The following is a 15,404-nucleotide window of genomic DNA, read 5'->3' as shown; positions in this document are numbered from 1 at the left end:
GGGCATACAAACCTATAAGACAAAATAGGTCCTGTGGGAAAGTGATGGGGGGGTATAGATTAATTAACACTGATATGTGAGGTAAATGTGTCTCTTACCCTGGTAGATGGTTTATCTTTTCACCTGCCTGTATATTAAGAGTAGTACATAGTGTTACCACAGCTTTTGGTACAATTTAACATTGTGCTTTAGTCAGGTGGAGTAATTCCAGAGCTCTGTCTTGGGTTTTTATTGAAAGCAAAATAAAAATAGGTGTTTGCCTGCCTTTTTTTTTTTTTTATGTAAATGTTAATGATTTTTTTTCTTTCACTAGATTTTTTTTGTCTGATTAAAAGCCTATACAGCTGTTGGGAGTTTTCCACAAATCAAATGGGTTAGACTTAATCTGCAGTCTTTAGAAACATTCAGAGCCATTTGTTATGTGAGCTCTGGGTAGAGATAATTTGGGGTTGGGGAGTGGAAGGATAAGATGGGGTTTGTAGTCCATCTCTAAGCAATATATATGACACTGTTCCAAAATGACCTTTATAAACCAGAGGAAATTACCAAAATTTTAAAGGAAAATTTAAGAGATAAATATGCACTGTTACGATTTCAAAGTACGTGTCAGGGAATAAATAAGTGGTATTAGAAGACAAATATTATAGTGTTGATATTCAATACAAATTGAGTGAGCCAACAGCATCTCAAAAGAGATCAAAAGAAAATTGCTTTGCTGTAATTTGTAATAGTCCTTCTCTTTGGGGCCCTGCATTTTGGGCCCTGAATTTTAAAATCAGCAAGTGGGGGGAGGTGTCCTTTTTAAGAAACTGCAAAGGCGTGAGTTGAGAAGAACTTTAGAGGAAATAATTACAGACAAACAAGAGACAGGCAAATAGATTTTTTTAAACAGTATCCAAATGTGTAAATGGGTGAGAGGAGTGAAGTGTAGGTGGTGTGTAATCCCTGTGTGCTGGTTCTCAGAGAAGCTGCAGTTTGGATTTCAGCAAAAGGAGTTGGTGCAGGCGAGGGAAGCTCCCTGACTCCAAGCACAGTGTCTGGGGATGCAGACTCCATTCCAGTGCTCCTTTAGGAAGGGTTTGTTTGCCAGTCACCTGCTGCAGCTCTGTGGGGATGTTTGTGAACCTGCCCCAGCCTGGTGATGCCTCAGCTGCTCCCTGAGATCCTGTCCCACCCACCTCTCCGTGCTTTCACCGGGAAGGATTCCCATGGCTGGAACAAACCTAGCTTTTGTTGTTACACCATGTGCTGCTGGGTCCAGCTAATGGCTTACAAATGTTTACAGCATTACAAGGACGGTTCTAATAGGGGTAGCAAAACAAAAAAAATGCTCCTTCAGCTTCCTGTTCTAGACAGGAAGATGAGCCTGGGCTGTGTGTGCTCTGTTGCTCATACTTGACCTTGCACTGTCTCCCCATAATTCTCCATGCAGTTCTCTCTGCTGGGTTCTCTTTAATCTCATTTCTACCTCCCTTGCCCTTTTGGGAAAAAAGAGGGAATGTCTTGCCCTTCTCCCAGGCTGTATTTGCTCACTGACAAGCCAAGCAGGTCGGATAACTTGATCTTTCCCTTGATGAGAAGACTTAATTTGGACACTCTTCTCTGCTTGCTACCAGATGTCACAATATGTGTGACACTCACATCTCTTAACACTTCAGCTCTTCTTTCCAACGTGGTTTGGTGAATGAATTTAAAGGCTTTGTTACCAGTGGACTGATGCTGCATAAATCCTTGAAGCAACAAGAAAACCTTACAAAAGGTAATGATGTATTGCTGGAAATTTTGTTAGTTGAATCTGAAGCTTCCCTGGATCTGTGGCAGTGTAGAATGTGAAGCCATTCAGTGAGAATGGAACACTTAATCTCCAATGGGGAGAAAGGGAGATGGTCCAGAGATTTAATCATGTTCATCATCTTTATTGGGGGGTTTGTAGAAGTGTGGGCTGCCGTGTTTCAGAACTGGGAGCTGGGCTTTCTTGCATCCTCCAGACATACCATCCCTTTTTTTTTTTTTTTCTAAATGGATCACAGAGTATCTAAATGAAGTGATTAAGGTCATGGGAAATCTGTTGCTAATTCAGGAATAAACACCAGATCATCAGACTTCCCTAATCATAAACTTCATATTTCATTCTGGGCTGAGAACTTTTTCTGTGTTTGTAGAGCTACAGTTTTCCCAGCATAAAGTGAAAGAAAAACGTTCAGGGGAAAAAACCCTCAAGGCTGAGCTGGCATTCTTCAAATACTGAGTACACAGTGATATGTACAGCAAAGCACTGGAGCAGCCACCTGACATCATCTCCCACAAAGAGTACGAGCAGAACTTCGAGACTGTGTAAAATGGACTCACAACATAAATGCTTATAAAAAGTGTCTTTGGTAACTAAAATTGTTGCAGTTCTGGAGGGAAAACCATGGTATGCAGTTACCTCCATCATGTGTGCACTCGTTTGCTAAAGGAAGTCAAATGATGTTTTGTCGTGAATTATCCATGTTACCCACAATAAGGGGAAACCTAAATGTTGTCTTTGACTTAGAATTCCAGCCCCTTATGTAGTTTATTTGCATTGGTTTTCATATCTGGTCCTATATTTGAATTTTTTCCACAGTAATTACATTAAAAAAAATGGTTTATTGATGCTGAATTTTTTAACTGTAAACCAGAGACAATTGCAGCTTGTCCTTTCCTTTAATGCTAAAAGTTCCTTATAACAGTCTCAGTCATCTTTTTTCCATTAACTGGTTGAGCAGGTGTTGTCTTTGTTCTGCACAGATACTTTCCATGGCCCCCATCATTGCATTGTTTGAGTGCCTCCCAAGTACTCTTCTGAAAACATCCTGCTGGGATAGGAAAATATTGCTATCCTTATTTTGTAGATGATCAGCTGAGATATTTGGTGATCTGCCCACAGCCGAGCTCGAAATCCGTGGGAGAGTTCAGAATAAAACCTGCAGTCCCTGCTCACTGCCTTTGCTCACAGACAATGCTGCCTTCTTTTTTTGCACCAGCTGTGAACCTCAGTTGCATGTTTAGAAGATGATGTTGACGTTTCCACATCAGCTGGTTTATAATTTTGTTGCTACCCGTTCTTGGATGCAACTTTTTCGTTTATTTCGTTTTAAAATTGAAAAAAAAAAAAAAAAGAAAAATCCTGGAACCTCTCAACTTCTTTACTTCCCACCTTATCAAAAGGGGAGAGAGGGCTATTACTGGTTTGCCATCTGATTTAGAAATATTTAATAGGGATGATTTGAGGCTGGCACATGTACTGGAGGTTTAGTGAGTGTAAGTAAATGGATAGATTCTAGTAATGAAATTACTAACTTAGCTGTACAAAAATATTGGAAAAACACAGGATGACCATTCTAAACAACAGTTATTTGGCAGCTCCAGCTTGCTTTCAGGCCTGAAACACACTTCAGCAACGCTTTTAGCATTGTCTTTATTTGTACTTCTTGTATTCTGTTCTTTGAGGTGGGTGAACAGTCTGACATTTCAGAGCTGGTGGGCTCTCAAACATCACTTTGGATTTGGAAAACTGGCCAGGAGGCCAATTGCCCTGCAGGATTTCACTGGATCACCAGCGTTTGAGAGGCTGGAAATTCACATCAAAATAGAAAACTGAGTGCATTTTTAAGACCAAGTTCTGTTGTACAGTAGGTGTGTATATGTGTGATGTGAAATATGATCTCTGACACGACTACAGGTTGCTGGGCTGGGTGCAGAGATTACTGAGTTAAGTTGTAAGGATTGTGTTACCCAGCCTGTCACTTGAGGTAAGATCAGAAGGGATTCCGATTTTTATGCTTAAAATTAGGGTTGCTTGTGTAGGATTCTGGCTAAAATCAGACTGGTTTCATTAGCTTCTGGAAAGGAGTTGCTGGTTTGTGTGTGCTACAGAACTGTAACACTCTAGCATTGAACTGGGGAGTGGTGGTATGACAATGACCTTGTACCACGAGCATCCTACTGAGGGGAGCTGGAAAGCCAGTCTGACCTGTATTATTTTATGATGTTAGGTCTCCTTCTTGCATTTAGGAATGAACTGATTCCTCCCATAGTGTGCTGAGCTGTTGACACTGCTCTTATTATTATTGAGCACTGATCTTAGAAAGTAAAATTTGAGTCTTTAATGTGTCCTCCCTTACCTGTTTAATACCAATGAGAATAATCTTGTATTTTGCCAAAACTACAGGTGTTTAGTTTCCAACATCCTGGATAATTGGTGGTTTCTCTGAAAAGACTTGAGCAATTACTTGGTGTAGGAAAACGCCTCTGAAGAAGTTTTCTGTAAAACCAAAGGCAAAGGTGTTAAACCCAGACAATAAAACTTAGATCAAAGTAACCAGCAGAAGGGGCCATGAGAGGAGCAGATTGTCCTTTAAGCTGCACCATGTTGTGTAAGGTGTTAGCTCTCTCTTTGTCTAATCAGATTTCATGAAGAAAGCAAAGCTATTCTTTCCTGGTGTAATTCAATCGGAGCCCTCAGCTACATCAGTAGGAAAAGCACCTGCTTTTCCTGCTTTAGATTTGGTGATAGACCCCGGTTTTTGATAGGACTTGGTTAATCCATAACCCAAACCTGTGCCCACAGCAGCACCTGCCATGCAGGTGAGCTTTTAATCTTGTTAATATACAAATATAGTGTGGACTTTTATATTAACCTCACACATACACACCCAATAGTGAGCGTCATGCGTAGGGGAATTTAATAAAATGAGGCCATAAATGTCCAGTGTGCTTTTTGTTGGGCAATAAAGCTGCCCACGTGTTATAATTGAGGTCTGAAGTTGACTTGCTAGCTGAGGCCTTTCTTGGGTAGATTACACAGACTAAGAGAGCACATGAAAAAAATGTTTTTCGTGCTCTGCTTTTCCTCCTATTTTGTCCACCAGCCTCTCCTCCTTAGCTCTGTCTTGGGTTGGTGCCCACTGTAATATCTACTGCCATCAAACTCAGCACTTAAAAATTAGGCACATGTTTGAAACATCTGCTTGGTTGAGACCCTCCACAGTGGCTATTAAGCTTTTGCCTCTGACATTTTCCAAAGTCCTTGGTTCTCGTCTCATCTCCTGACTGACCCTGACTCAGTCCTCTGGAGATCTGTAAAGCAGAATCCTCTGCTTCCCAGTTGTGCAGATATTGGAAAGTGAGGTGTGGGCTTGAGGCTCAGGTCCAGGCTTAAGTATTCTAAGACTTCTAAGACCTTGTGTAGGTGAAATTCAGGTCTGAAACACTTTATGTGCAGTTCTGCACCGAAGTTTCATGTGTGGGATTTCTGGTTTGCACAGAAAGAGGAGTTACCTGGCTTTGCACCAGCCACTCATGAGCAGGTGTTGGGAGAGGACCACATTTAGTTTATTAAATGAGGAAGGGTTCAGTTAAATCCCATCCAGATAAGATGGTGGTTTGGATAAAAAGGGTTGTGACCCATCAATGTGTGTATGAACCCCACTGAGAGGAAGGCAATTTCACTGTATAAGAAGACATTTCACAAGATTTGTCCCAACTATGTTACGTTACAGCTACGTTTTCTGTGGCCACCAGTGTGTTGGTGGGCCAACAGACTTGCCAGAAAGCAGAACAAACTTTTTTGGTTTTTTGTAAATTTTGTAAATTTTTTTGTAAATTTTTTGTAAAAAATTATTTTACAGAACAAACTGTTGATGGAATGTCTGTGGTGATCTAGCTCTGTTACTTCATTACTATTTTCACCTCCAGCAAATTTACACTAACTCCTGCCCTTGTGAGAGACTCTGAGGGGATGGTTATGGTGCCCTATGATCTTCCTTGACACTGCTTTTCCATGATCTTTGGAAATGACTCCCCTGTTAGATTATGTGACTGAGGTTAATACCATAGTCATCAAAACATGGGAAATTAGATCTGTCTTGTACCTCGTGGTGGTGATCAGGCTGGAGTAAGATACGTGTAAAACATTGCCATTTGAATTGGGGAGTACTTTACTGCAGAGCTGGTGGGGTTTGTGGGATGGAACCCCCTGACCATGACAGTCTGCTTTGCCATTTATGCTTCAAGTCATTTCACAGGGTTGCTGTCACATCCCTCTGCAAAATCTTTCTAACTGTACGGTATCATCTGATTAATTGTGACCTGGAAATGAGTGCTCCTGTGCAAGATAGTGGTAGGTCAGACACAATGCTCTCACAGGAATTTTGGAACAAGCTTTAGAAAACTGAGTTATGTGACCTGTCACAGAAGGCACAGGGGGAGACACTGAGTCTGCTCTGTAAGGTCCTTGGGGCAGAAACCCTCTCTTTTGCAGTCAAGACAGATGAAGGGAAGAAGACTGGGAAAGAATGCTTTCCAGAGAAGGAACTGAACCAGAATGACTTGGAGCACAAGAAATTCTCTCAGGAGTGGGCTCTGAACCCAAATCCTACATTTGCCACTCTGTTGCCTCTGGTAGAAGATTCTCAGTAAGTCTGACCTAAAGTTGTAATTTTGGCCCTTGTCAAATCTGTCTTAATTGGCCTCTATGATGGTGGATTTCTTGCAGCAGTTCTCCCACCCTGTTTGTGAAGTCTGGCTGGTTGTCTCATCACAGAGACCATCCTCTTTGTGATCTGTTGGCAGTGCTTAAGAAGGAAATCCTTTGTGCAGGGCTCATCTGCAGAGCTTCCCAGTCACAGGCTGGTGTTTCATGGGAGCAACAACTGGGAGATCAGGAGTTTTTCCTTCTGGGTGCTGTAAAATCACTTTGAGACACTGACTTGCAGAGGTTGGTAGGCTTTGGGTAGCAGGACACTGCTGTAGGTGCATCTGAATGCTGGAAAGACTTGGGACCAGAACAGCTAAAAAGATTAAAATCTCTGAAGAAGAGAGAGTCTTTATTTTAGTTTTTTAAAAAGTTTTTCACATACCATTTTTATCTTACTTTTTTTTTTTTTTTTCTGTTGTTGGCAGTTTGGTTGGTTTTGGTTTTGGGGGTTTTGTTTTTTGTTTGTTTGTTTTTTAATTCTTTTTTTGGGGCAAGAGAGGATGTTTTTAGGTCTCTAGCTGTGTTTTCAGCCAGCAGAGGGAGTTTCAAGCCCCCATTTTAGACTCTGACCGTGCAGGCTGGGCTGTGTGATCAGCACTTCTGGATGCACTTAATGGAACATTCTCAGCATAGTTAAGTGCTGGGGCCTGAATCAAGGGCTTGGAATACAATCGGGTTTTGTTTTTTAAGGACAAAACATAAGAAGGTATGTTTTGAGGCAGTGAATGATCAGTAATACACGTCTGTTTGTACCAAAATGTTTTTATCTCTTAACACTTCTGCATTGAAAATGTAAAAGTGTGAAAGTGACACTTCTTTTAAAGTGCCAAATCCAGTTTTGTTGTCCCATCTGAATGAAATGTAGTTAAATACCACTAACTGCTAATGAGTCTCAAAACAATCTCTGATCTTTGAGAACCCCGGAGAGCAGGAGTGGGAACAGTGTTTTGGAAATAGCTTCTGAGTTTTAACACGATGATTGAACTTTCTCACAGACAGCTCTTGGGAAAGAAGATAATTCTGCCTTTCTTTAGGTTTTTAGTGTATTATTCTACAACCTGCAGGTTCTGGTGGCAGGAACATCCTGCTACATCTTGTATGCCAAAACAAGAACAATAATGAAATAGGTGAAAATAAATCAAGCACTGCTGGGCTTCCTTTAAACCTGTAATTGTGGTTTCTCTGTGATAATAAGCTCTCAACTGAGCATTCATCCATGGAGCAGTCAGGGCCTTTTATACCAGCTTAAACTGATAACTGAAAACGTAAACCACGTTTTAAAGTAATTCATTGTATATACTGGTCTGACAAATGTTAAATTATACTAATTTGAGCAGATGCACGTGTTGCAGCCCCAGAATTCTGGACAGATTCTACAGAACTGAGCAGCTTGTTCTTGTGTGCAAATACATATTGACAAAAATTACTTCGCTAGTTGCTTGAATTTCTTTAAATTGGCGCTCTGCAAATGTATATTTTTGCTGCAGGGAAAGCTGAAGTGTCCAAACGTTTGAGGACTTAATTATAGGTGGGGGTGAACTCAAGATCCAGGGTACAGCATTTCCCCTTTCCACTTCAACCTGATGGGCTACTGCTTGTGTTTATATACCCCTGCAAACTTAATTTAGGTGTAGTAACAAGGACTAAAACAAGTTGTGCTTTGTCAGGAGACCCAAGGAAGGAACTTGAGTGAAAGCAGGGAGGGGAATCGGCGTGTCTGGCGTTGACATAACGCTGCCAAATCAATGCTTTGAGGGACTGTAAAGCAGAACAGCTGTGGGAGAGGTTTGCTGGGCTTCCCTGGCATTATCTCTTGTGTAAAGGAAAGTACATTGTAAACCAGTAAAAATTAACTGCCGGAGCACAATGATGGTTTTGTGACCGGGAGTTCAGATAAAGTTTTGCCGCTGCTGGCGGAATGATAAAAAGAACCCGGGGCCATTTGCATACAGGTGAGGAGGGGCAGGGTTGTCCCGTGTTCCACAGAGGCCACAGGTATGCAAAGTGCTCAGTTCTAAGCGCTGCCTTTAATTTAACTTGATTTTTTATTTTTTTTTTTAGCCTGGCTATGGAGTAGGAGGAAATGGGCTTGGGAAGTGGGCAATCCCAGGAAATGTCATTGGGTGGCAGCAGAGCATTTACCACTGACCGTGGCATCCCAGCAAAGGCAGAAAGAACTGCAGTGCTGCATAACTGTGATATAGGTAGCTGAAAACGACATCTCAGGATGGCATCTGTGGTGGGAGAGCCCTCTGTGTTTGAGACAGAAGATTTCTCTCCAAAAGTCTGTGTGCGTACATATATATATATATATATATACATATATGTGTGTATAAACACGTATGTGCACATACACATAAAAACTATGTCTCTGTGTGGCATCTGCAGGTGTTTGCTCTGTGATAGTGAGGAGCTTTAACGTGATTACTCCATCTACCAGCTCCTAAATTAGATCCCGTTTCCCTGACGGGTCAAGCTTGTTCCCAAGATACATAACGTGGTGGTGGTGGTGGTGTGAATAAAGCCACGTGATAGTTCTAAATCACTTTTCTGCTGGAAGGAATCAAGTGAGTCTGTGAATATGGCCAGCAAAACTGATAGTTTTTACTAGTTGTGTCTGGTTCTTTGTAATATAAGTATGAGAAGCAGGACAGTTAGTGTTCTTTCAGGAAGGATTTAACATCCCCATATTTACTGTACAGTGTGAGTATTTAGGCTTTTTGGATGATAGGGATGGTACTTGAAAGGCTTCAAAAATCTGTGCTATTTTTGGAACAAGAAACTAAATGTATTTTGGGTGTGTTCATTTCGGCGCATTTGTTTTTTTTATTTGGGTTTTTTTTTAATACCTCACAATGTAGCTGATAAAAAAGAACTGTGTTATGGCCTTCAGGAGAACACAAACTGTAGCATGAACACTTACAAACACCCTGTTTCCTTTCCATCCCACACATGATGAAGTTCCATCTCTGTTTGCCAGCTTTTTTGAAGTTGTTTGTGGGTTGCTGCTATTGTAAGTAAATATCTTACCTTCTAACTGCCCATTCTGCTGTCACCACCCTGGAAATGCCATCAATCTAATGCTTTATGGGCAATATCGCTGCAAATGTGGAAACTCGGTGACTGGAAGGAATTTAACATCTTTCTTTTGCTGCTTCGCCTGGGAATAAGAAAGTTAAAAATGGGCAACTGCCTCCATGGACTTCCTGAAGGCATCAGGGACAGGCTGGCTTGGGAATGGCATGTCCTTGCAGTAGGGAGGGACCTCTGGTCCACAGCTCCTGCTGAGCACTGGGCTGGATGTCAGCTACCAAATCCTTGCAGCCTGGACTGAGGATGGTGCCTTAGTGATGCTCAGCTTCTCTGAATTGTGCTGAACCCTGAGATCAGCTCATGTATTTTTGGGGCACTTTGTTACAAATCGGGGGTTTGTGCCTGTTTGCAAGTGTACCACAGACCTCTGGAATTTCTTCTGGTCTTATGTAAAAGGGAGTGAATGATTATATATTATTCATAAAATAGCGTTTCAATCATTTTGCCTGTTTCCTTTCCCTCAATTCACCAGCAGAGGGATGAAGGATTTATCACCTACTTAATTTAGCTTGGGTTCACAGCCAAAGTGCTCAAACTGATCTGTTCCTGCCAGGTTTTGTCACTCCCTGCTTTCTGAATGCCTATGGGAGGCTGCAGGCCACGCTGAGCCTGGAGGTACGTCCTTTCCAGGTCTGAGTGATGTTCACAGCAGGATTTTCAGGTGTCCCTTTCTCAAGGAGTGTGGCATTTTGAAGCATTATTGTTTTACTTCAGAGCTGCCTTTCTGGAATGTGCAGTTTTAAGCTTTTTAGATCCACCTAATAGTTTCTGTGGGAGGGGAAATGATGAGATAAGGTGACCTGTAATGGTCCATCTTGATCTGAAAGTGATGTCTCTCTCTCCAGCAGCCCTGGCTGATTGCTCAGTGCATGCTCAGGGAAGTTCTTCTGCTCTCCTTGCTGTGTGCCCTGCTCAGCTGGGTTCAAAACAGGACTTTGTGTTCTGAGAATGTAGCCAAAGGTGGAAACCTGAGCTTCATGGGAAAGAAAAAAGATCCTTTTGGCATCTCAAGATGGGTTAGTTCTTGCAATATCCCAATGCTTTTTCCCCAACTGGAAGTCTGGGATTCTGAGTTCCCACTTGCTTAAGAGTGGTAGAAATTCATCGGCTACTCTGCTTTTGAGCTGTTCTGCAGAAGAATGAATTATTTCTTTATTGCAACTTCACTAAAGGGTCTGAAAGATCTCCTGATTTCAGTGGCCTTTGGTCAGACCTGGTGGGATGCACTATGAAGATAACAGGGACTCTCACTGTGGCTTTTTTTGACCCTAAAGCAGGTTTGCAGATGACACCAAACTGAGTGGTGCAGGTGACACACAAAGGATGAGATGCCATCCACAGTTGAAGACCAGGTTGGACAGGGCTTGGAGTAACCTGGTCCCTCCCCATGGCAGGAGAGTTGGAAGTATACAATCTTTAAGGCCCCTTCCAACCCAAACCATTCCAGGATTCTATGATAAGAGCATATTGGCAACGTACCTATAGCCCAGCTTTTCATATCTTCCAAGTGCTTTGCCACTAAGAAAATGAAGTAAACTTGATGTAAAATTATCAGTAAAAAATATTTAGATGCTGAACATGTTCAGAAACAATTTTTTTTAATGGTTTTATGGATGTCTTCTTGAGTCTTTTGAAATTTTTCTATATCCAAATATGGACTTTCATAGGAAAAGTTTTGCAAGTGAAATGTTTTTCTAATTGAATTCAGGCAGCTCAATGAAGAGAAAGGAGTGATTGTGAACAGGTATGATTTACTCCTAAGTACCCTGAAAAGATAAATGAGCAAGACTTGAATTAAAATAGAATTTCCACCCTGATTTAATGTATCAGAGACGCCTAGAATAGATGTGGGATTCCATTTCATGGTATAAAAATTGTTTAAAATAAATATTTCTCAAAAGAATTGGCGATTTAGGTTCTATAATGTTTGGCGTGTTTGTTACGTGCTTTCTTGGATTCCTTTTTCAAAGATGGATAAAAGGGATTGATATCACTCTGGAGAGCATTTACTTAGGGCAAAGGCAGTTTCTTTTTATTCTCAGTGACTTGAGGCTGCTTGAGATCCAGGCTGTGTTGTATTAGTACACAGAACAGTAAATAATCCCTGTCCTAAAGAAACTGTAACCTAAAAAGGCAGCACGAGGAGAGAGAGATACAGAGAAGTAATGATATAATAAAATAAAATGAATTTCAGTGTTTTGTTTTCCTCTTGAGATAAGGTGTGTTCTGGGGCAAACTAAGAGGATTGGTGAAGGAAAGGAGCTGGCTGGACCTTCAGAGGAGTTAAAGGAGGATGGAATGAAGCTGAGGGAAAAAGCTGAGAAAGGAGATGACTCTGAACTGGATGGACAATTCTGAGTCAGAACCTTTGAATGAGCTCTGAGGTGGGAATGCTTTGTTTTCTGTTGAGAAGCACAGGGTGTTTCACATATATCTTTATGTGTATGTATTGCATGTGTGTACTCAAGAGCAGACATCTGTCTGCATGAGCTTCCCTAGTGGTTTCTCAGGAAGAGAACCTGTTTGAATATTTAGCAGCATTCTTATCATTGTACTAGGCTTTTATTTTTGTCTTGGGGAAAGCATGAAAGACATGTTTCAGAAACATAACATTTTAGAACCTGTCTTCCCATCACATACAGTGCTTCCTGTGCTGTGGCTGCAAGAGGAAATACTGTCCCAAGATTCCAGTGTGGGGTGGTGGAATATCTCATAGTTTGAGGGAATATCTCATAGTTTGAGGGAATATCTCATAGTTTGCCTTACTAGGCAGCAGAATATTTTATGGCTGTGGTTTTGATGCCAAGGAGTCCAGCAACAAGTTTGGTTTCCAAGATCCCGAAATCCTTTTTGAAGCTCTCTACATTTTGTAGCTCTTCAAATCCTTTTTGAAGCTCTCTTTAGGCACAACCTATTTCCTGGACAAGGTTCTAATATTCAGAAATGAATTGGAAATGTAAGGGTTCTTTTTTTCCGTATGTCAAACGCGTTATAGTCCAAAGTCTTAAAATTTCAATTAATCTCCTCCTCATTCATTGATGGGTAAAAAGAACAGGTAAGTTGGGAACTTCCTTGAGTTTCAAAAACCAAAGCACACAAAGGCCTATTCTCTTTGCAGGAAGCATCTCTGCTGAAGTGCTCAGAAAAAAGCAAGGGATGAAACACTAGATTTCTTTTTTTCCTGCAGATTGGAGTTGGGTTTGGAGGGTTTTGTTGGTTTTTTTTTTTTTTCATTTAGCCAGGAAAGTTGATTATCGTTAATAATGCCACCTCTAATGTTTCATTGTAATCTTATTTTAAGGAAATGTTTGAGCATTAAGCATTTTTCCCACAGCAATGAAACAATGTACCTTTCCCTGCCAACGATCACATTCACATATATTCTCCCCATCCCTGTAGCTGGAAGGTGAAGCTTGGAATTTTTCCAGGAGCCCAGTGGCCAATTTACCATCATTGATCATTATCCGGAGCCATTTGACTGAGGTGTCTCAGGTATAGCAAAGAATGGTCTTGCTGTATGTGATTTATTATTCAGGTCTTGGGCCCTGCTTGCATTTATAGTTTGCTAAGGGAGCTCCTATGGTATAATTAGTAGTGCACTGATTAGTTAGGTGGGTGTATGATGGCACAGGGGGGAAGAGTTTGCTGGCACCCACACTATAAACAGATTCCCTAATTCAATTCCCTGGCACTCAGTGGAAGTTCAGCTATTGAACTGGATGAGAGGAGGCACATGCCCAGTGCTCTTTTGACTTAAAATCCAGCTCTGTGTCCTCAATCTGTTAAGAAAGTTATTATGAGGTTGTGTCATTTATATTTGATATAATCCTCAGGCAGTTAAGTAGAAAGAAACAAAAAAAAAAAACCAAAAAAGGGGGAGGGAGTGAAGAAAGAAAGGTCCATCTCATGGCATCACCTTGCAAAGAAATCAGATCTTGCTGGTAAGCTGAGATACAAAACCAGAGGGAGCTTTGAAAATTCAATTGATCTTTTTAGTATTTTACGATCCACGTAGTGATGCTTGTTGAATTTTAAGTTTTTCAGTTCTGCCTTGTTGGCATCACATATCCCGTATGAGAATTTGGGTAAAGATCGTTTCTACTGAAAGTAAAATTAAAACTGGAAATCTTTCCGTCAGTCTAAGGTTTTATAACAGCTTTTTTGTACCAAGTCTAAATCTGGAGACAGATTTGACTTGTACTTTCAAACAATAATAGCCTCAGAACACTTCTAATAAATGCTGGAGAACTTGTCAGTGCTCAAACAAGTTTGAAGATATTTGAATTATTTGCCAGACTCTACACTGATGGAGTTTGGGCTAGAATGTATGTCTTAAATAGCTGATCAATTAGTATTAAATGCCTAGCAGTTATCCTTATTGTATGTAGTTATCCATACTTTTTTAACATTATCATAACCTATTAATCATTTGTTAACCCTTTATAAACCATTTATAAATGTACCCTGAATGAAAAAAGTGTGACCATTCGGGTTTTTTCTCAAGTTTAATATTAAAGGCAAGTCCAAGGTCAAGATGGGCACAGGGAGGCTTTGGGGAGCTGGTGTAGTTTATATTTTGGCCAGTCAGCTGAGGAACCACGTGGAACTAAAATTAGTAAAGTGTGTGCAGTGAAGAAAGTTCACACGGTGTAATTCGCTGTGGGCAGTATTAGCGTTGATTTACCCAATCTGTAAATGGCATGGGCTGTCTAGACCTTTGGAACATTCCTCAGCTCCTTATTTAATGTAGGAGGAATCATTTCTGAAATTAGCATATAAATTGTCCGGAGTCAGCAGCCCTTTAAAATGGTGTTCTACCCTTGTGTCATGGCACAGTAACTGTTTTAACAAAAATAAATGTCCCAGGCGGGCACGTTCTCATGAAGAAGCTCTTGACTTCACATTGCTAAAAAAAAGTGCATAAAGCTGAGAAAATTCATTAGGTTGAAAGTGGGGAAATGGTCAGGATTTGATTTGGGAAAGTCGTATTTATTCAGTCCCGTTAATAAGGGGAAGCGTATTATGATAAGGAAACATCTGGCAAGGTCTGTTCATGTAGGTTTATGTAAGTGAAACTGGAGGCTTTTTGGACTTTGACATAAAATTTTTTCCTTTCCTTGGCCTTCCCACACAACTTTTGTACAGGCCATGCTGTGTGGGGCATTCATTCCAGAGCCTTCCTGGTACCCAGCACAGGGACGCTGCTGAAACGAGGTGCAGGGAACCCCTTGGAGGCAAAGCCTCCTCCTTGGCTCTCGTTCTTTTGTTGGATCTTCTGAAGTCCTGTACTTTACTCCTTTCCACTTTAGTTGCCAAGAGTAACATGCAGTAACATGTTCTCTTCTAGGTTATAATTTTCAAGGGAAGATAATACAATATAACGAGCATTCGGGTCGTGAATTTGTGCAGGAACTGGGATCTTGCTGTTTAAAAAGGGTGGATGTGTAGCCAGAGGTGAAAAATAAATGACAATATGGTGTGGAAGGTTTATTTGGCATGGATCTGAGATGACCACACTGAGCAGTGAAGCCAGTAAAATCTTTGTACTAGGAAATCATGTGTTCAGAACATGCCATGCACTTTACAGAGGAACTATTCCAGGAATGTTGCTGGAGAGTTTTATATGTTTATTTGGTACTTATTTTTCGTCTCCCTTGCTCCAAAAGCCAGGTGCTTTAATCACAATGAAATCCATTGCCCAGGTCACAGAGAAAAAGAAATGGAAAATAATGTATCACAGTAACTCCTAAAAATGATCTAAAATAACATTTTTATATGCAACTGAATAATAATTTTACGTTGGGGTATT

The sequence above is a fragment of the Manacus vitellinus genome, unplaced genomic scaffold, assembly GCF_001715985.3.
Source record: "Manacus vitellinus isolate BGI_N305 unplaced genomic scaffold, ASM171598v3 scaffold_63_pilon, whole genome shotgun sequence".
NCBI lineage: Eukaryota > Metazoa > Chordata > Aves > Passeriformes > Pipridae > Manacus > Manacus vitellinus.
This window is presented reverse-complemented; position numbering follows the sequence as displayed.